The sequence below is a fragment of the Cervus elaphus genome, chromosome 18 (genome assembly GCF_910594005.1).
Source record: "Cervus elaphus chromosome 18, mCerEla1.1, whole genome shotgun sequence".
Taxonomy (NCBI): domain Eukaryota; kingdom Metazoa; phylum Chordata; class Mammalia; order Artiodactyla; family Cervidae; genus Cervus; species Cervus elaphus.
The window spans coordinates 70378700-70402144 of NC_057832.1; the positions used below are offsets into that span (position 1 = coordinate 70378700).

At 40.5% G+C, this 23445-nt stretch overlaps 1 long non-coding RNA gene across 1 annotated transcript; it reads right to left on the reverse strand.

The window, feature by feature from the left end:
- Positions 1-3769: 3769 nt before the first annotated feature.
- Positions 3770-23053, reverse strand: LOC122674484. Its single transcript, XR_006334976.1, has 3 exons — positions 22868-23053; positions 5873-5938; positions 3770-4247 (listed from the first exon to the last, which is right to left on the reverse strand). It is a non-coding gene; the product is annotated as an uncharacterized LOC122674484 (long non-coding RNA).
- Between the last annotated feature and the right edge of the window lie 392 nt (positions 23054-23445).

Here is a 23445-nt window from a genome sequence, read left to right on the forward strand (position 1 = left end):
TGGTAGATTCAGTGTCTAGTGAGGGCCTGCTTCCTACTTAATAGATGGTGACTTCTCACTGTGCCCTCACATGGTGTGAAGAGCTAGAGAGTTCTGTGGGACCTCTTTTATGAGGTAACCAATCCCATTTGTGAAAGTATCACCCTCATTAGCTAAGTGTTACTGAGACCAATCTCATACTGCTCAGTGCATGACAGACCAATAAATCGAGAGGCAAGTTGTTATGGTAAGGAATGGGAACTTTATTGGGAAAGCCAGTGAACCAAGAAGATGGTGAAATAGTGTCCCAAAGAACCATACTGCCCAGATATGGATACTAATGTGTTTTATAGAACAAAGAGGAGGAGATGAGGAGGTAAAGTAAAAAAAGGCAATTTGGGTGTGCATACTTAGTCATGTCCAACTCTTTGTGACCCCATAGACTATAGCCCACCAGGCTCTGCTGTCCATGGGATTTTTCAGGCAAGAATACTGGAGCGGGTTGCCATTTCCTTCTCCAGGGGCTATTCCTGCCCAGGGATCAAACCTGTGTCTCTTATATCTCCTGCATTGACAGGTGGATTCTTTACCACTGAGACAGCTGGGAAGCCTCAAAAAGGTGACAATTTGTTGCAAATATTCCCTTGTTGCAATGTTGAAGTTCCAGGGCCATTCTGTCATTTTGGCAGTGCTGCTTGGGTGCACATATTGTAGAGCATATATACCTTTTGAAAACTTTAATCCTACCCACTTTCTAAAATCAGGGGAAGAGTCTTGGGTTTCTGTGCCATTCCCTCACAGAATGATCACCACCTCCTCCCTCTCCTGTGGCCTACAGTCCTCATGCAAGTCAATGACCATCTTTTGATCAGGTATTTTGAGGGCACATCTGAACCCAGAGTTTTGCCAGAATGGGTCCCTTTACACTGTTTGTGTTATTTTCTTCTGAGCTTTAGGAGCAAGGAGAAATTTGTGGAGCTAAATTTATGTAAACCTAAAACTAAGCATAAAAATAACAATCTAACCATCCTCAAATGTTCCTAAGAATGCCAACATATGTAAAGTAAAGTAGAGACGTTGGCAGTTATCTGTTGGTCTTGCTCAATATGTCAAATTACACAGTTTGGAAGATTGGGACTAAACTCCATGCTTTAAAAAAAATATATCAATATTCTGAAATTATTTAGGAGATTATGAAGGCATATGCATTTAGACTTATGTCAAGAAACAAACATAAGGAACACACCAGCAATAATAGCAAAAAAAACATTTTCTAAAAATCTGTAGGATTTGCAAAACTTTTGTGTAAGTTTTTTATCTATAGCCAAAAGCAGAGAAAATGTAATAAAATTGATTAATTCAGCTAAAATTTGAAGCAGTTTTGTCTTTAGATGTTTGAGATATCAAAAATATTGTTGACATCTCAAAACATCAAAGGAGAGCTAGGTTCCTTTAAGGAAACATTAGAATGCTTTAGAAAATAATTTCTTGGCAAAGAAGTTATGATATAGATTAGCATATTAGGTATTTGAAACTATTAAAAAGCAACAATACTTTAAGAAGTGTGGTTTTGGCCCTCTCAAAAGACTATAAATCCTTGGAATTGTAATAGCGAGACCAAACAACAGAATAAAGTTAATATACAATAAAACAAGCTTCCCAGTATAACTCTCTACTTGAGGAGCAAGGATTATTTAATGAGTCATTTTAGAATGATTCAATAGCAGTTTGAAAAAAAGAAAAACACTCATACCTTATACAAGATCAAAATAAATTCCCTGCCTTGTACAATCTGCTCCATCCACCAAGGGTGACTTCCTCTTACTTGCCTACCCAGCCAACTCCCACGCACCCTCCATAAACATTTCAGCTTCAACACTTCCTTTGTGATTCCTTTCGAATTTCCTTTAAAAAACATAAATACATTCTATTCTCTACTCCCACCTCGTGTGGTTAACTATCTTGTGACAAATACAGTATTGCCTTATAATAATTCGCACTTCCCTAAACAGACTGCTTACTCAGTTTTTTAACTTTTGCAACCTCAGCACCTGAACCAGTATTGGACACAGAGTAGGCATTCAAAGGGTCTTTGATAAATGAATGACACATCAATATTCATGATAATATGCACACATTAAAATTCCAAGCATGATGTCACAAAACGTTTGTGAGGAGTTAAGTTTTTTTTAAAAAAAGAATGCATTGCAAAAGCATATGTACAATGAGATTACAGCTATAAAATAAGTATGGTTTTACTGACCTCCAAAATAAGGGGATCTTCCTGACCCAGGGATTGAAACCGAATCTTCTGTATTGCCGGTGGATTCTTTACTGCTGAGCCACCAATAAAATACCATGTTTATGTTAGGGTAATTAAAATATTTTTCTTTGTTTCATTACCTTCTCAATTTTTTTTTCTTTCCTCGTAGCATGTCAGCCCTGGGCTTAATGTAACTGCTACAGGATTTTAGAATGAGAATCTTCCTGTAACTAGTTTCAAATGAAGCACGACTTACAATAGATACGGGATTACAAAGACAGACAAATCTATCCATCACTTCCAAATGCAGAATTTGTAGTTAGTAGGAATCCCTAAGCGTTTGGACACTTCTCTGAAATCAAAAGCATATAAAACATTAGAGAGAAGGTTTGGGGAGGAGTTCAGTGAAGATTTTCTTATTCCTGGAGAGATGTGTTATCTTGCTCTGCTTCCCCATTTTCCTCTTTGGGCAAAAAGCCACCAGCCTAGAGATATGCAAGGTGGTCGCCCTTAGAGTGGGCAGGTGTGGTCTCTAAGGTCTCCACTCAGAAAGCTTTGAAATTCTGTTCCCTAACATGAGGAAACATTGAAGACTGGTCCTTGGTGTACTATTGAGAAAGTAAAGCCAGCTGTGGAGCGTGGTCTGAGCTTGCCCCAGAAATCTGAAGAATAGAGAGGGCCTGAAGAGTTGCTTTGTTGCAATTGACTTGTCTCCCAGGGTCTGTAGGGGCAAAGGACATAGGAGCTTTCCCATAGTGAGAGACGGAGAAGAGGGGAAATTAAGCTGGAATGGAATTGTTTGAGATCCTGTAAAACAGAGAGAAACTGGAAGTGTTGGGGTGGTGGGGGAACTGGAAGCATTAACAACAGATGACCAAGGGCTAAGAAAGGAAGCTCAACGGGCAACTCAGGCTGAGTATGTTTCTGCTTTAATCAAAGAAAATGCAAGAGAGGGAGTCTAACAGGCAGCAAGGGGGTTCTCAAAGCACTTTAAGGGAGAAGTGGGAAACAGCTTTCATCAACTGCAGAGCCCATAAAGACAATACCACGCACCTAGAGAGACTTGTCCTGTCACTTTTCCTTTTAAGCCTTCGCTACCAGAACTCTGCTCAAGAATAAGACAAGTAGGAGAAGTCAGCAGGACCAGCCTCCTTATTCTGAGAGGCATGTCCAAGTTGGTAACAGGAAGAACATGTTACACCAATTTTGACATTTTGCTGATCATAGGAAGCTGGACTTCATATATATATTCTGAATTGAGAGTGTTTGATACTTGAAGCAAATGTTTCACTGTTTCCTAAGAGTAAAGGAAACATGCAGAAGAGAGATTATCACAGATAAAAGATTCCCACCAAGGGATAATGCTTAAAGGGATGGGGGGAAGATTAAAAACTAAATCATGTTTTAGTTACAAACCACACATTGAGTTTGTTCAGTATGTCAGTTGCATAAGGAAAAATAGTCATTCTCCTTTCTTAATGCTCTGATAAGTCATAGAAATAAGTCATCCAGGTCAGAAAGTTTGTTCAGTTTTTATTTTATTTGAAATATTATTTAAACCCTCGTGAGCTGTAGAATATCCTGCCATACTTCATATACTTTTGGATGAGAAAAGTTGGATCATTGGTCATAAGATGGGGACCAAAGCTTATGGGCTATTGTGTCTTTAAAAAAAAAACTTTTTATTTTATATTGAAACATAGTTGATTAACAATGTTGTGATAGTTTCAGGTGTACAAAAAAGTGATTCAGTTATACATACACATGTATACACTCCTTTTCAAATTCTTTTCCCATATTTGCTATATAATATTGAGCTGAGTTCTCTGTCTTAACCCTTCATTTTACAAATAAGGAAACCATGGCATAGAGAGTTTAAATGACTTGCCCCCAACACCACTGCTGGTTAATAGCAAAACAGCTACTGACATGCCATGCTTCTTTTTCTGATCCACTCCAAAATTTCCACAGTCTGCTGTAGCTACACCCCCAGTCTGAAAGGAGTCTGAAAATAGAAGAGAAGTGGGCAGTTTTCTTAACAATGCTGATCAGATATTCTGGTCTTCTCTAAGTGAGTGTCAGAGAGGGTCTCACAAAGCAAGCTTTTTAGAGAGTGTAGGAAGTTAATTATCTTCCTTTATAATTCATTAGTCACTGTCCTTGTAACCTGAGGCTATTTAAATTACAACTTATATTTAGTAGCATGGATTCAGAAGACTTTAGACATGAATATATCTAAGAAAGCCTCTTTTATCTAGTTTATTACATTTTTCTTTGACAGATTTAAACTTTGCTTAAACAGACTTTTAAACCTACCTTTGTGTTTAGTTAAAAACAATAAAACAGATTACAGAGAATGAATGTTTTGATTGAAATTGTTGTTCAGTCACTAAGTTGTGTCCAACTCTTTGTGACCCCATGGACTGAAGCATGCCAGGCTTTCCTGTCCTTCACCTCACCATCTCCTGAGGTTTGTTCAGATTCATGTCCGTTGGGTTGATGATGCTATCTAACCGTCTCATCTTCTGCCACCCACTTCTCCTCCTGCCCTCAGTCTTTCCCAGCATCAGGGTCTTTTCCAATGTGTTGGCTCTTCACAGCAGGTAGCCAAAGTATTGGAGCTTCAGCTTCAGCATCAGTCCTTCCTATGAATATTCAGGGTTGATTACCTTTAGGATTGACTGGTTTGATCTTCTTGCTGTCCAAGTGACTTTCTTTTTTTTTTTTTTTTTAATTTTTAAAATTTTTATTAGTTGGAGGCTAATTATTTTACAATATTGTAGTGGTTTTTGCCATACATTGACATGAATCAGCCACGGATTTACATGTGTTCCCCATCCTGAACCCCCCTCCCACCTGCCTCCCCATCCCATCCCTCTGGGTCATCTCAGTGCACCAGCCCTGAGCACTTGTCAAGAGTCTTCTCCAGCACTACAGTCTGAAGGCATCAGTTCTTCAGCTCTCAGCCTTCTTTATCGTCCAACTCTCACATCGGGACACGACTGCTGGAAAACCTATAGCTTTGACTGCAAGGACCTTTGTCGACAAAATGATGTCTTTGTTTTTTAATGTGCTGTTTGTTGATTAAAAATAATGATTACTTAATAGGTCTCCTTCAAATGAACATGAAAATAGGGCTTACATATTTAAGTGGGTCGCTGGGATGAAATGGAGTAGGTTTTCAAATACAGGATTGAAGAAAAGATGGATGGTCTGTTTCCAAATAACTCTGTTAAGAATCTACTGCAGCACAATTGTATGTACCCATTGCTTTAAGGTAAAACATCTTCACTGAAAGTTTCTGGGAAAATACAAATGTGACATTAACATTTCCCAGTGTTCCTCAATGAAAATGTGGTGATAAGGGATTTAGTTTTTAAGATGGGAGATAAGCTGGGTTTGTGTGATACAAAAATAATACAGTGCTCAGACAAAGAGTGTGAAAATCTCTGAATTTCTGCTCCTCCATAAAATCAATGAGAACATTTGCAAAAAAAAAATTCAACTTTTTCAGAATTCTGGAAATTAACCAAAGGCTTGCAAAAATCTGAGGAATTTTTATTCAAGAAAAATAGATAAGACACAGGGAGTTAAGATAAGAACAGGGAGTTTCATGATGCTTTAACTTACATTTTTCTCATCTCCTTCTCTTCCACTCAAGGTAGCCAGAAAAACCTAGCAATGGGCTACCAGCACCTGGAGAGAGATAGAACAAATCAGGAGCCATGAACAAAGCCCTGTCCCCAAGAATTGTTATTATCTGACTTGTGTGACAGCTACCTATGAACCCCAACTTACAAAGCTTGTCTTTATTTGACCTAACTTGAGCTTACTCATTGATACCAGAATGTTTCCTACAGCATTTTTCAAAACAACCAGTGGTAATCATTTAATATCATAGCAGCCTAGGTGCGATAAGTGATCGGGGACACTTAAAAGGAAGGCTGACTAGAACACTTAAAAGGAATAGCTTGGAAACATTATTTCAACAGTTTGAAAAACTTTTGACGTCTTCTAGAGAATCAAAAAGACTTCACACATGTGCTGGGTTGTACACATGCTCAGGAAAACTCTAAGACTGTCCTAACCTCTCACCTAAACTTGAGGCTTTGCACAAACAGGAATTGAAGGCTAAAATAGAATTGTAAACTGTCTGCAGAGCAATGGAGTCATGCTCTGAGAACAAACATAGAATCCTTTAACAAAAGTTGAAGAGACTTACTGGTTCAAGGCATTTAAATAAATGGAGATTTAACCAGGATTTGCAACTGGACATGGAACAACAGACTGGTTCAAAATAGGAAAAGGAGTTCGTCAAGGCTGTATATTGTCACCCTGCTTATTTAACTTATATGCAGAGTACATCATGAGAAATGCTGGGTTGGAAGAAGCACAAGCTGGAATCAAGGTTGCCAGGAGAAATATCAATAACCTCAGATATGCAGATGACACCACCTTTATGGCAGAAAGTGAAGAGGAACTAAAAAGCCTCTTGATGAAAGTGAAAGAGGAGAGTGAAAAAGTTGGCTTAAAGCTCAACATTTAGAAAACTAAGATCATGGCATCTGGTCCCGTCACTTCATGGCAAATAGATGGGGAAACAGTGGAAACAGTGTCAGACTTTATTTTTTTTTTTTTTTTGCTCCAAAATCACTGCAGATGGTGACTGCAGCCATGAAATTAAAAGATGCTTACTCCTTGGAAGGAAAGTTATGACCAACCTAGATAGCATATTAAAAAGCAGAGGCATTACTTTGCCAACAAAGGTCCATCTGGTCAAGGCTATTGTTTTTCCAGTGGTCATGTATGAATGTGAGAGTTGGACTGTGAGAAAAACTGAGTGCTGAAGCATTGATGCTTTTGGACTATGGTGTTGGGGAAGACTCTTGAGAGTCCCTTGGACTGCAAGGAGATCCAACCAGTTCATCCTAAGGGAGATCAGTCCTGGGTGTTCATTGGATGGACTGATGCCGAAGCTGAAACTCCAATACTTTGGCCACCTAATGCGAAGAGTTGACTCATTAGAAAAGAGCCTGATGCTTGGAGGGACTGGGGGCAGGAGGAGAAGGGGACGACAGAGGATGAGATGGCTGGATGGCATCACTGACTCGATGGGCATGAGTTTGAGTGAACTCCGGGAGTTGGTGATGGACAGGGAGGCCTGGCGTGCTGCGATTCATGGGGTCGCAGAGTCAGACACGACTGAGCGACTGAACTGAACTGAACTGTGTTTTCCTAGTGAGTCTAATGTACTCTTGAGAGCATGTACAAGAGTGCTTATTATCATGAACTATGGAATATAAGTGGGAAAACTAGGGAAGCAAGGATGTGAGGAGATCTATAGAGAAAGTATGTTAAGGTTAATGGATTAGTTGTGTCTGAGGGGTTGAAAAATTATTAGAGTAGTAGAGGAAGTGGGCAGGGAAATTTAGGGAGTAGAGATGATCAAAATTGGGATGATGGAAACTGAGATTCTACAATTATTATTCTGCAGTGTTTAAGGTTTATCTCTGCGTATGAGTGGCTGAGATAGCATGGAGGTCAAGATCATTATACCAGGGAATCAACAAAAGATGATATAAAGTATTGCTGAGCCACTAAGTGCCTCATCTTTGACAGTATGTGCTTGGGATAGAAAAAGTTACATATTATTGAGTCTTCCTCTAGCACTGGAGACAGATGTCCACTGACAGATACAGATCTGGAGATTAGCAAAGCAGGTCTCTGAAGTTTGGAAGGCAAGGAATTCTAGGATGGTAGTAAGACAATGTTGATGAGGATGCCCCTTGGGTCTAAATCAGACTAGTCTTCAGCTGTAGGAAGAGGTGCTAATGGACCATGTAAAAGAGGTTAGTCAGGACTAAGAGCCATAGATACAGGTGTGTGTGTGGGATAATTTAGGTGTGTGTGTTCGGGGGCTGGCTGCTCTGTGCTGTGATGTGCTCACTCAGTCATGTCTGACTGTTTGTGACCCCATGGATTGTAGCCTGCCGTGCTCCTCTGTCTATGGGAGTTTCTAGGCAAGAATACTGGAGTGAGCTGTCCTTTCCTTCTCCATGGATCTTCCCGACCCAGGGATAGAACCCGTGCCTCCTGTGTCTCTTGCATTGGCAGGCAGCTTCTTTAAAGCTGAGCCACCCCTTATTCTTCCTAAGAAGCAGGTTCCGATTATGCTTTCCTTCCTCCCACCCAGAGACTGCATTTCATCAACGTGAATTTTTATTTATTCTCATAGATGGAATTAACACACTGGTTCAGCTGAAGTGTTTTGAGCTTTAAAGAATTAAAGGAGAAAGTAGAGAACAAAAGTCGTCAAATTTAGGCTGAAGTTATAAACCTGGTGGGTCTCAATGTTCCACGGCTGGCACAGCCGTGAGGACCCCAGCCACCAGTTCAGGAACAAAAAGGGAAACAAAGAGTTTCACTCTTTCTTTGAACAAATATAATAGAGTACTTTACAGTGTTCAAAATCTGATTAATCAAAACTAAAGACAAACAGGGAGAGACAGAAAACAAGAAGTATTCTGAACTATTTTAAGAATAGTTCATATTCATAGTCATAGTTCATATTCAATAGTCATCATAAAGCATTTGATCACAACTGGGTTTAAATCAAGGCTTTCCCACACCTGTCTGTATGACATTGGGCCAATTTCCTTTTTCCCCTTTGTTGTTGTTTTCGGCTGTGCAGTGTGGCATGCGGGATCTTAGTTCCCTGACCAGGGATCGAACCCATGTCCCCTACATTGATAGTGCAGAGTCTTTACTACTGGATTGTCAGGGAAGCCCCTGGGCCATTTTCTTTATCCCTCTGGGCTTGAGTATCCTTTCAAACCTTACCTTAATAATGTTGTTGTAGTTCATGAGACAATGTATAATTGGCATATATTTAAAGGTTTTATTATATACAATCCCACATTTAAAAAACTAAGCAAAAGGATAAGAGTGTTCTATATATTATTTTGTAAGATACGTGTAGTACATTGTTGTTTTCTTTGCAAATTAAATAACCTATCTGTAAAATACATAAGCCCTCCAAATCTGAATGCTGGCTTGAGATCTTGAATCTCACTTACCAGCTACCTGATTTTATCTGCTACATTGTTAAGTTTGGGGGTCTTTCACTGGGCACTCAAACAGGCTATACAGAGATGGCAACAGGCAAAAAGAGGGTTTTTGTACCTCACCTGACTTCCTTTGTTCAGAGACTTGGGATAAACATTGCTAAGCTATGCTAGGTTCAGGCTGCATGGAGGCAAGGATTAATACTACATAATATTTCAAGGTTTCTTATTTTGATCTTAGAATAATGAGTGAGAATTTCCATTATTATATAGTAATTTGGGAAGATGGCTTTTCTGCTGGTGTCTGGCATCTTCTTAGGGACTTTATGTTGGTGAATTGCACACATCCTATGGCAACCCACTCAAGTACTCTTGCTTAGAAAATTCCATGGATGGAGGAGCCCGGTAGGCTTCAGTCCATGGGATTGCAAAGAGTCGGACACGACTGAGCAACATCACTGACTATAGTGACACTCAATTTGTTGCTGTTCCGAATTCATAGGCCAATATTTTAAGTGAGGTATCTATTACTGCTCTTTCAGGCACAGAAACTTAGGTGAGGATGGAACTGTGTGGGCAGCCGAAGGGACCACTATCTAGTCAAGTAGATAGTGATGTTCATTTCCTTGGTTGACTGAACATGGCAACCAGGCCCTCGCCAGGAAATTTGCTTCAATGCTCCACAGCCATTCTTGGAAGAAATCATCTTGTAAGTATCCATTTATGTGTTAAGTTAATGTGTATGATCTCTTAAATGGTGCCTAACAAAGAGCACTGTTCCCTACTGAGAGGTAATACTTGCATCAACAAGGGGGCCAGTTTTTCCTACTCCAAGCTAGGTATCTAGCTTGAGAAGCACCTTCCTTTAAAGAATTAAAATTTTTACATATATCCCCTGTACTCTTAAAGCCAATGTTTTCCAAGATCTTGAATGGGCCAATCCCTGTGTAAGGCAGACGGTCCAACAAGACTACCAAAGATCCCATGCAAATTAATAAAAGCAGCTATCATAGAACATAATTTATTAAAATAGCAATGGTTATCCTTTCTTTACCTTCCCAACTCCTAATTCTTTTAGCAGAGATAGCCAGGCCCCCTGGGGCTTCCTTATCTTAGGAATTTTGGTAGCAATGAAAGCAAAGTGACTCTCAGTTAACAGCATTTTCAAAGAAAATGTGTGTCCCAGAAGAGCAGCATAATAATTGAAAGGTTTTTAAGGGCAAGGAAAGAGAAGGAAGAATGCCCAAGGCTGAGGAAAAAGAGAGGTCCTTTACTTACTCAAGTAGGTTGGGCTTTCTCCCTTGCAGGAGTCCTTGTAGAAGGATGATTGTATAGTTTATCTGGGGAGGCTGCACCATATTCAAGTGTGACATAGAAGATGCTGGGCCTGAAAGAATCATATGGTGTTTCCACGGTAACTAGTGGGGTCTGTGGTACTAAAGTAATGTTGTGGTATTATGGAAAACCTTAAGAATCTTGACTGAGTATTACAGTAGGAGTAGATGTAAGCTGAATAATGGCTGAAGTTGAATTTTCACCTGTTTCAGAGGTGGGTGGGTACCCAAATTCAGAATTAAATGATATAAAGTAAAACCATAAAACTTTTCCTTACATATCTGTCTGTGGACTAGGATTCATTCCTACTACACTTAACATTGCATATGACTTTGTAATTTTTAAAATTGTTTACTGAAAAGGAGTACATCAAGGCTGTATATTGTCACCCTGCTTATTTAACTTATATGTAGAGTACATCATCAGAGATGGCAATGGCACCCCACTCCAGTACTCTTGCCTGGAAAATCCCATGGATGGAGGAGCCTAGTAGGCTGCAGTCCATGGGGTCGCTAAGAGTCGGACACGACTGAGTGACTTCACTTTCACTTTTCACTTTCATGCATTGGAGAAGGAAATGGCAACCCAGTCTAGTGTCCTTGCCTGGAGAATCCCAAGGACAGGGGAGCCTGGTGGGCTGCCGTCTATGGGGTCGCACAGAGTCGCACACGACTGAAGTGACTTAGCAGCAGCAGCAGCACCAGAGTACATCATGAGAAACGCTGCGCTGGAAGAAGCACAAGCTGGAATGAAGATTGACAGGAGAAATATCAATAACCTCAGATATGCAGATGACACCACCCTTATGGCAGAAAGTGAAGAGGAACTAAAAAGCCTCTTGATGAAAGTGAAAGAGGAGAGTAAAAAGGTTGGCTTAAAGCTCAACATTCAGAAAACTAAGATCATGGCATCTGATCCCATCACTTCATGGGAAATAGATGGGGAGACAATGGAAACAGTGTCAGACTTTATTTTTTGGGGCTCCAAAATCACCGCAGATGGTGATTGCAGCCATGAAATTAAAAGACGCTTACTCCTTGGAAGGAAAGTTATGACCAACCTAGATAGCATATTACAAAGCAGAGACATTACTTTGACAACAAAGGTCCGTCTAGTCTAGGCTATGGTTTTTCCAGTGGTTATGTATGGATGTGAGAGTTGGATTGTGAAGAAAGCTGAGTATTGAAAAATTGATGCTTTTGAACTGTGATGTTGGAGAAGACTCTTGAGAGTCCCTTGGACTGCAAGGAGATTCAACCAGTCCATCCTAAAGGAGTTCAGCCCTGGGTGTTCATTGGAAGGACTGATGCTGAAGCTGAAGCTCCAATACTTTGGCCACCTCATGCAAAGAGTTGACTCATTGGAAAAGAGCCTGATGCTTGGAGGGATTGGGGGCAGGAGGAGAAGGGGACGACAGAGGATGAGATGGCTGGATGGCTTCACCGACTCGATGGACATGAGTTTGAGTGAACTCCGGGAGTTGGTGATGGACAGGGAGGCCTGGTGTGCTACGATTCATGGGGTCGCAAAGAGTCGGACACGACTGAGCAACTAAACTGAACTGAACTGAACCTTAATTAATGTATACCTCATAATAAGTATGTAAACAAACATTAATATCATCCTTGCTTTACAGATCAGGGAATTGAGAGTCAGAGAATTTGAACAATTTACCTAAGAATACACAGCCAACTAGTGGCAGAGTCAGGAATCAAGGTCAGATCCATCTACACTTAAATTCATATTCTCTTCAATATACTATGCTACTTTTCTAATAAGATAGCCAATATCATTCTTCAGGTACTATTGAGGGAATGATTGGAGTTATTTATTAATAAGTGTAACTAAATTGCTAATTAAGGGTTCTGATACCCACCAAGCAATACCAGTTAGGTGTCCTACAATTCAATTCAATTCTAACACTATTTCCTCGAAATAGTATCCGATCCCAGTGATTGAGGACTCAGTCCCACACAACTGTCCTCCAGTTCAGACTCCAATCACACAAGTCCAGGTGCTTCTCACCCACTGGCTGTAAATGAGAGGTTCTCACAGCCCACTTCTTGGGTTCAATTAATTTGCTAGGGCTGCTCACAGGACTCAAAAATCCAGTTTACACACTAGATTCCTGGTTTATTATTCAGTTCAGTTCAATCACTCAGTCGTGTCCAACTCTTTGCAACCCAATGAACCGCAGCACGCCAGGCCTCCCTGTCCATCACCAGCTCCTGGAGTCCACCCAAACCCATGTCCATTGAGTTGGTGATGCCATCCAACCATCTCATCCTCTGTTGTCCCCTTCTCCTCCTGCCCTCAATCTTTCCCAGCATCAGGGTCTTTTCAAATGAGTCAGCTCTCTGCATCAGGTCACCAATGTATTGGAGTTTCAGCTTCAACATCAGTCCCTCCAATGAACACCCAGGACTGATCTCCTTTAGGATGGACTGGTTGGATCTCCTTGCAGTCCAAAGGACTCTCAAGAGTCTTCTCCAACACCACAGTTCAAAAGCATCAATTCTTCTATTCTCAGCTTTCTTTATAGTCCAACTCTCACATCCATACATGACTACTGGAAAAACCATCGCCTTGGCTAGACAGACCTTTGTTGTCAAAGTAATGGCTCTGCTTTTTAATATGCTATCTAGGTTGGCCATAACTTCCCTTCCAAGGAGCAAGCATACAAAGGATATTAAAGGATATGATTCAACAATCCAATCAAGGGATACATAGGATGCTTTCTCTGTGCCTTCGAGAGCCCCCGTTGTATTACTATTTACACCTCCTCTTGCCATTGCTTCTTACCCTCAACAAACCTACTTCTCCCTGGAGAGTGAGCTTCAACCAAGCCTGGGAAATGGGATCAATGCAGCCGTGCTCCCAGACCCTGTCCTTCCCTATTCTAGCTTCTCAATCACTTTAGCAGTTTGGGATACCGAACTGAGCCTTCCCTGACCTTCCCTATGTAGATACAGATTCCAAAACAGCCATTTATACTCTATATTTATACTCCTGCAACTGTACAGCATTTTTCGTAAGTTATATAGTAAGTAGTACTGTGATTTGTGTTATGTAGCGCTCTCATTTGGAAACTAGGCCAGGTTCTACTAAGAAAGACCACCTTTGTATATTTTGTAATACTGCCTTTTAAACATGCTTCCGCAGCCACACCCACACCACACACCTCTCCATAAATGTAAATATGTAAGTTAGACCTGGGCAGGGCTGTGATCCTCTTTGTACTCTGATTTTTAAAAATTGGATCCTTGTACCTGCGTTGATTGTATCTTTTTTTTTTTTTTTTTTTCTGGTTGTGGGAAGTGAGAGAAATAAAAAAGATATTCAAAACCCACAAAAAAAAAAAAATAAAACACAAATCAGGTCATCTGACCCCTGTGTTGTGAACCCTCCACAGGCTTCCCGTTTCACTAAAGGAAACCCAATCTCTGCACAGCCCACAGGCTGCTGGTGGCCTGACACCTCCTGATCCTGTCCCATTGCCTCTCACACTCCCTCGGCCTGTTCCAGGTACACCCTGTCTCTACCAGAGCTTCTGCACATGCTGTTCCTTCTGTCCATGACTTTCTTCCTCTAACTCATCCTGTCTTTTCTCAAATGTCTCATAGAGGACTTTTTTGCTCCCCACTTCACATATTCTGAACCTCAGTTCTTTATTTGCTTCCCTCTTTGAGTTTTGGGAGCTATGAGCCAGGAACCATGATGATTCACACTAAAAATCACATTCAATGATTTTTCAGTTCTTTGTTCAATTACTTGATCATACACATTTCCACAACAGAATTCATGTTCCATGAAGACAGGAACCAGGAGAGTCTGATTTGTTCTCATACCCCCAGGGCTGAGCACCATGAGGGATCCATAGAAACTTCTGAATACATTTGTGTTGACTGAGAAAGGAAGACCCCAGCCCAACACTATCGACATTGGCAGACAGGAGGTCAACTTTGGTATCGAGTTTATAGGACACTCAGACCTTGCTCCATCTAAAGCACTCCACTCCTACATCACAGACAGGGTGAGAGTTTAGTCACAGCAGACTGAGGCTCCATCAGATACAGAGGGGCTGGGCCCCCTGGACCAGGTTAGACTGTGGACTTCCTTGACTTCTTAAGCACAGGTCTTATGTCAGATCATGTGGATGAAAGTCCTACTTCCACTTTATGTAGACTGATTGACACCTATGCTGTAACATGTATGTCTGTCATGTCTGACCATCTGTCATGTCTGATCATCAGTGTTATGCCTTTTACCATCTTCATGACTAGTTCAGGAATCCAACTCTTCCCTGATCTGATTTTGTGGCTCAGCCTTTAACCATTATGATAATCAGTGTCAACTGAATCTGGCTCTGAAATAGTTTGCTGTGCCATATGGCCAATTAGGAGATTATAAAGACCGATGCTTTTAAGATCCACCCTGGCCTTGACTCTGTGTGGCCAATGAAATCATCTTTTTTCAAGGAAAAATACCTGTGCAGGCATGGAGGAATGTGCTTCAGATACGATTCTTCATTGAGTTATATCTATTCCATGTACATGCCTATGTATTTTCAAACTTCTGTAGCATGCCTGATTTGGAGAAATAAGAGATAATATCTCTCCCATTAACAAAATTAATTTAGAATCATGGTACTTCCCCATACAGGGGAATTTTTCTCAGCAATAAAAAGAAGCAATCTACTCACATGCAACAATGTGGGTGAATCTCATTTACATCACACCAAGCAAAAGAAGCCAGATTTGAAAGACTACATATTGTGTGGTTCCATTTATATGATTTTCTGGAAAAGACAACAATACAGGGAGAAAACAGACTAGGAGTTCGGGGGGCTGGGAGTGGGTTGTGCAGGTGGGAAGGATTGATCACAAAGAGGCATGACCAAATTCTCTGGGATGATGGGACTGTTCTGCATCTTCATTAAGTTTGTGGTTAAACAGGCACATGCCAGTGATGGAAAGTTTTCTTGTGTCTCTTCACTAGGCTGTGGTATCCAGCTACTCAACAATACTCACCTAGGTGTTGTCATGAAAGTATTTTGTAGCTGTGGTTAGCACCTACGAACAATTGACTTTAAGTGAAGGAGATTATCCTTGATAATGTGGGTGAGCCTCATCCAATCAATGGAAAGGACTTAATGAGGTTTCTCCTAAGGAAGAAGAAATTCAGCCTCAAGACTGGAGCATCAACTCCTGCCTCAAAATTTCCAGGCTGCTGGCCTTCCCATGTGAATTTGGGCTTGTCAGTCAGCCCCCACAGCTGTATCAGCCAATGTCTTAGGATAAATTTCTTCATCATGCATGCATGCTCAGTTGTGTCTGACTCTTTGCTATCCCACAGACTCTAGCCTGCCAGGCTGAATGTCATGTAATCCTTCGCAAGCATGTATGTATCTGCTTGCAGTTTGGGTTGACTATGATGTTGTTCCACAGCTAAAAAAGGAGACCCCGGTATCCTCTTTATTGATGAATTTTGCCTTCTCCCTTTAGAAGGCAAGATACCTACCATTTGTTTTGGTTTAAAACAATTTATTTTTTCTTTTTAATTTTTATTGGGGTGTAGACATTTTGCAATGTTGTATTAGTTTCAGGGGAACAGCAAAGTGAATCCGTTGTACACATACATATATTCAGTCTTTTTTTTTTTAGATTCTTTTCCCATATAGGCCACTAGAGTATTGAGTAGAATACCTTGTGCTCTACAGTGTTCTTATTAGTTATCTATTTTATATATGTGTGTGTGTGCTCAGTTGTGTCTGATTCTTTACAACCCTATGGACTGTAGCCTGCCAGACTCTTCTGTCCATGGGATTTTCCAGATAAGAACACTGGGATGGGTTGCCATTTTCTTCTCCAGGGGATCTTCCTGACTCAGAGATCAAACCTGTGCCTCCTGCATTGGCAGACAAATTCTTTACCACTGAGCCATCTAGGAAGCCCTAGTCGTGTGTATCTGTCAGTCCTGGTCTCCCAGTTTAAACCTCCCCCTCCTATTACCTGGTAGCCATGATTGTTTCCTCTATCTGCGACTCTACTTCTGTTTCGTAAATAAGTTCATTTGTACCCTTTTTTTTTAGATTCCACGTATAAGTGATATCATATGATATTTGTCTTTTTATGTTTGATTTCACTCAGTGTGACAATCTCCATAAATATGAAAAGATACATGCACCCTAATGTTTAAAGCAGCCCTATTCAGCTATTCTCCTGTGTATGCCTACTACAAATTCAAGCTAAAGGAGGAGTAAGGATAAAAACGGGCATGTGATGTGACTTTCTGAATTGCATTCAGAGAAAATTCTTGCAATTCAAATGACTTCTGAAATCAGAAAAATAAAACTCGATGATGTGTGTGCATATAAGTGTGTATTGCAAACCTCAGTAGAACAGATATGATCCCAGACATAATGTGGATGCACATTGCTCAGAAAATTTATGAACTTGGGGAATAACCTTTAGACAAGGTCAGGTCCCTTGCTCCTTTACTGCTGAGAACCATTCAAAGGGCTGGCCATTACCAAGGGCAGCTCAGAGGCCTGAGGAATAAGTTGGCAGAGGTGATGGAAAGGGAAAGCAGCCAGGCAGAGTACAGCAGAAAGAGATAGGACAGAAAAATAAGGCTGTTGGAATACCGTCAGCAATCGCCTCAGGTACATTTTGCTGTCTTAGCTGCTATGAGTCAGCCTGGCCGGAAACAGTCTAAAAAAGGCAGGGACAGGGCTGGCTGCAGACTGCGTATTTTGGGTCCGCTGTCCTGCCCACACTGGAGCTGGCGACACGGCAGCTGTGCTTTCTCTCCTGAGGCGCGGACTGCTGGCGCCTTCCAGGGTCCAGTTAGAGTCACTCCTCTCAAAGGACACCACGGAAAAGGAGGGAAGTCACTACCTTATTTGCCTAAGAGTCACTTCTCACCTTCCTCTTCACTTCTTGACACGAGAATTGAACATTAACTAGAACATTTTGTTAATCAAACTACAATGCCTTGCTTAGCAAAGGAAACCTGGTAAATGAGCTGCTGCTGTAATCAAGTTCCAGTTCTTATCCAAAGCAAGGGGAAGGGAGCAGGAGGAAGTATAGGTTATAAGTGTGGGCAAGTCTCCCCCTAGTGGACAAATGACATCACATTGCATTTGCAAAGACTGCCTCATTGGCATGAAACAAAAATTCATAGAGCAGAGCTGTAAGAGAAGAAAAAGTGTTATTATGACATATTTCAGTCTTGATTTCTAAGGGGTTCATTTCAGTGGGAAAGAAATACTGAGTTGAATATTTTACATATCATCTGTGAATTTTTACTTTTAGAGTGTTATTATCAGTTGACTATGACTCCATGCCTCAATATAAGGAAGAATAAGTCGAGAGAATACAACTCTTTTTTGATTTTTTTCCAATACTTCATTTATTCCAATTTTTAACTAATGAGAATTTCCAAAGACAATTCTTGTAGTAAAATCTTTGCACATATTTTTAACTATTTATTTAGGGCAAATTTCTAGAAACCATGGCTCAACCAAGTTCAAGGACATTTTTTAAGTTTTTGGTACTACAACCTACAACACAATTGATTCAGTCTAGGACTGGTTTTGAAAGGCCTAAGTCCCTTCCTAGGAGACATTGGATTTGGAGACAAGCCAATCAAGTTCATGGTGAAAAAGAGTAATTAGAGAAAGATGATTCCATTTTTAGGACAAAGTGAGTTCCAATGTGCCTTGAACAGTGGCAGATCTGCAACCTCATCGGACTGACAGTTTCTCCTGGGAATCCTTGTATCAGCATCTTCTGCAAACTCTACGCCTGTTTGAACCAGCAGCCAGAACCCTATACTCTTCAGAAAAGATGGGCGTGGTGAATTATCTATGCTCTTTTTTTTTTTTTTAACTTTTAAAAACATTTTTATTGGAGGATACTTGATTTACAATGTTGTGTTAGTTTCAGGTGTAGAGCAAAGAGAATCAGTTGCATGTATACATATAGCCACTCTCTTTTTTTTTTTTTTTTTTTGGTGGCCTTTCCTTTTTTTTTATTTTTATTAGTTGGAGGCTAATTACTTCACAACATTTCAGTGGGTTTTGTCATACATTGACATGGATCAGCCATGGAGTTACATGTATTCCCCATCCTGATCCCCCCTCCCACCTCCCTCTCCACCCGATTCCTCTGGGTCTTCCCAGTGCACCAGGCCCGAGCACTTGTCTCATGCATCCCGCCTGGGCTGGTGATCTGTTTCACCATAGATAATATACATGCTGTTCTTTTGAAACATCCCACCCTCACCTTCTCCCACAGAGTTCAAAAGTCTGTTCTGTACTTCTGTGCTCTTGACTAATCTTGACTTTCCTCAGTCTCCTCCAGCTATTCTTGACTTTCAGGAGGAAAACTCGAACTGAAGTCTGTGCAACAGATCTCAAGAATTTTTAGGATCCTGATACATATATATAGGAAATATGTGTGTATGTGCCCATGTGTAAGTGGGCATAGGTAGTTGTATGTGTGTGTATATATATATATTTGTCTTTCTGGATGATACTTTTCAGACTGGAAATTCATTGGATTTTCAAAGTATCTGTGACCTAAGAAACATTATAAACTGATTAAAAAAATCTCACTCCACTGGAAAAATAAGCCACGGCAGAGATGGGGTACCTGGATTGTAGAGTCAGAATTCCTAAATTCAGATCCAAATGAGATTCCTTAGGAAAGTAATTTAATCTCTACAAGCCTTAGTTTCCTCTTCTATAAAATGGGAATAATAATATCACTTAATCCATTGAATAATGCAAGAATTCAATAATATAATGCATGTTTGTACTTAGCAACTTGCTTGACAGATATTAGTTGCTTATTAAAGGTTGGCCTTCATTATTATGACAGGCTTTGAACATGTGTAAAATGTTAGGTTTGTTAAAATCCCACTGTGTAAGATGGCTAACAAATATGTGAAAAAATGCTCAAATCACTCATTATCAGAAAAATGCAAATCAAAACCACAATGAGGCACCATCTCACGCTGATCAGAATGGCTGCCATCAAAAAGTCTACAAGCAATAAATTCTGGAGAGGGTGTGGAGAAAAGGGAACCCTCTTACACTGTTGATGGGAATGCAAACTAGTACAGCCACTATGGAGAACAGTATGGAGATTCCTTAAAAAACTGGAAATGGAACTTCCATATGACCCGCAATCCCACTGTTAGGCATACAAACTGAAGAAACCAGAATTGAAAGAGATACATGTACCCCAGTGTTCATCACAACACTGTTTACAATAGCTAGGACATGGAAGCAACCTAGATGTCCATCGGCAGATGAATGGATAAGGAAGTTGTGGGACATATGCACAATGGAATATTACTTAGCTGTAAAAAAGAACACATTTGAAACAGTTCTAATGAGGTGGATGAAACTGGAACCTATTATACAGAGTGAAGGAAGTCAGAAAGAGAAACACCAATAGAGTATATTAATGCATATATATGGAATTTAGAAAGATGATAATGACGACCCTATATGCAAGACAGCAAAAGAGACACAGATGTAAAGAACAGACTTTTGGACTACGTGGGAGAAGGTGAGGGTGGGATATTTGAGAGAATAGCATTGAAACATGTATATTACCACATGTAAAGTAGATGACCAGTGCAAGTTCGATGCATGAAGCAGGGCACTCAAAGCCGGTGCTCTGGGACAACCCAGAGGGATGAGGTGGGAATGGAGGTGGAAGGGGGGTTCAGTATGGGGGGGGACACATATACACCCGTGGCTGATTCATGTTGATGTATGGCAAAAACCACCACAATATTGTAATTAACCTCCAATTAAAATTAATAAATTAATTAAAAAGATCCCACTGTATGCATCATACTTTTTCCAATAATTTTACAATCTTCTGGATGAGCTAGAAAGGTTGTTTTTGTCTTTTGATAAGAAAGTGTTATTTCTTTGAAATATACTAAGTATGACTCTATCCAAAGGTGATGAACTGGGTCATAGAATTATATAATTTTAAAGCAAGTAGAGATCTGAATTATTATTCAATCATATCTCCTTCAATGATATTTTATAGATAAAAATATCAAGATGCATTTTGAAAAATGACTTGTTCAGGTCACTCTTTGTAACTGCAGTTCAGGATCTCAACTTTTACTTCTGAGCTGCTTTTACCACAGCGCTCATAGACATTTTTAGCCTTTCCTCCCTTGTTTCATCAGGTTCTTAAAGGTCTATAAAAGAAAAGATTGAGAATGGCCGTCCTGTGGGAAACATCACCATCCGTTAGAATTCTGCTCAAATCTCTGGCTTCCTGATGCCTCTGGCTCACAGCCAGTTTTTATTCCCCCCTCTGAGAATTCTGGGTATCACGGTCTTCTCACAGTCTATCTTAGTCTCATGATACATATCACATTATGTCTGTTTTTGTCCCACTAGAATATGAACTTCTTGAAGACAAGAGCTAAGACCTTGGATCTAATAGAATCGAGCAAACTAATGTTTCATGAAGGGAAGGATAGAAGGTACAAAGGGATTGAAAGTGTGTCTATCTCACTGATAAGCTTGAACCTGAAAAACTCTAGAAAACCTAAGAAAAGTCCGTTGCTCCTTGCTAACACTTTGTCCTGGAGTCATCTGGAAGCAATAGGAACTGTAATCAGCTTGTGATCAAGGCTAACAGCACAGAAAGGCTAGAGGTGAGCTGTAGGGAAAAAATCCAAGACCCAATCACATCTTGGGGAACAGAACTCTAAAACTTCAAAATGGAAAAAGATGAGAGTCAGGCCTGAAAAATAGAATATATGGCAGGGACATGCTCATAACGACATGACAAAACCTCAGTTCCTAGGTTTTGATCCTACATCTAAACTGCAAGTGAAAGAACAGCACAGACCAAATGCCAGGCTTGGTCCATACATCTGGGACGGCAGGAACTGAAAGAGAGGGTGAAACCCCTAGCTTGGAAGATGGAAGCTTTGAGGGCAGAAGTCAGGTCAGACCCCAGTCTCCCCAGTGTTGCCTTCTGCTGTTTCTCAGCCTTTCTTCCTGACTGCACCTCAAAATATGCCATGATAGGTGAGACATGATCACACTTTCTGCCACTGTAACAAGTGTCTAGGAGCAAAGCCTTTTAAACTGACCCTAAATATTCTTTGACTCCCCGGAAAGAATACTCAAAAAAGGAGTCCTGGAGCATCTGTGTGTCTGGATAGAGGATTAGTAGGTTTCCTGAGATCCCCTGAAATGTCTGTGACTGGTAGTTGCTCTAGTTTCTCAAGTCTTCATAGCTCCCCATCCCCTCCCAGAGGAATCCTGTTCCTTTCCGAGTTCTAAGAACAACAATGCTTTTGGATCCATTCCCTGGAAAGTCTTCCCTGCATCATAAACTAAGACCTGCAGACACCAGGCTCTTGGGGAGGATTCCCTGAAGTTGTTGTGAATCCATTGCTCTCAGAATGGGATGCTGGGTGTCTGGAGAGCCACACTGCCTGAGAATCCTAACAGATCCTAAGTAATCACTAATTCAAGAGAAACTCAAGAAGTGTTATGCAAACATGTTGATCCCAAAGCATTCCCTTGACACAGCAGACAATAGCTTAAGAAAAATTGGGGTAATATGTAGAATTATAATCATTAGGATATTGAGAATATCAATTTCTTTCTTTTCAAATCATCTTCTGATCCTGTCAGAGGGCAGAAACAACTTGCATTCATTTTAACTTTAAGTAATCTGGAGACCTGCTTTTCAGTAGCTGGAGAAAACAGATCATGTGTTTTTCTTTTTGACCAAAGATACTCACAGCCCAGAATAGTAGGACATTATCAAGATTGTGCTGCTCAAAGAGGATTTACAGAGTGTTGTTTGAGGTTCTGAGGTTAATTAAACACTAAAAGTTATCTGTAAGTAGCAAGTGAGGAAACAATTTATTTTCCATGAAATTTAGATGTGTTCTAGTCTGTAGTCAATTGCAAATGTTACTTCAGTGTCCAGGTCCCAAGAGTAACTAATAATCGAAGAGATTGGCTTAAACACCGCTGAGGTTTTCTTACTCAAATGAGCAGCTTTTGAAATGAGGCATCCATGTGCTCCCTGTGTTAAGTGCCCAAATTAGCAACATCATCCTTTCACCCACCCAGACTCCTGCACAAAGTCCATTATAATCTTAGATCACTGTGTCTCAATGGAGAAAGAAAATAAGTGTCAATGGAAATGGAGACCATTACCTGAGGACTTGAGGAGAAGCAATGTCTCAGAGGGCGCTGATGTGGACAGTGTGCCGCCTCTGCAAGACATCACAGGTTGCCTGCCTAATCCCCGTGGTCTCTTCTTCTTTACTTCCACACCGCTATTTTATTTGGAAATGTTGAAGAAACATTATATTTTCCAACCTTGCTCAAGCTAGGAATGACTATGTGACACAAATCAGGCCACTGAAATATAAGCAGAAGTTGGGGAAATTTTTCCAACAGGTGCTGAGTCAACTAGTATGTGCCTTTTGACCTCTGCTATTTCTCTTTTTTTCTTCCTGAAATGGACACAAGATGCTGAAGATGCAGCATGTACCTAGTGTCTACTAGGAGACATGCATGGGGATAAAGTTCACATGCAAATAATGACTCAGTAGAAATATAGAAAATGCTTGGGCCCTCGATGACATCAATGAGCCATCATATCAGCCCTGGACCCCTTGATTCCAGTCTTTTTATCAAATGAGAAAAGTTATATCTCTGATATTATTAGTCACTAAATAATTGGGTTTTCTCATACTTGCTACCACATGCAATCCCCATGATGCAATGTC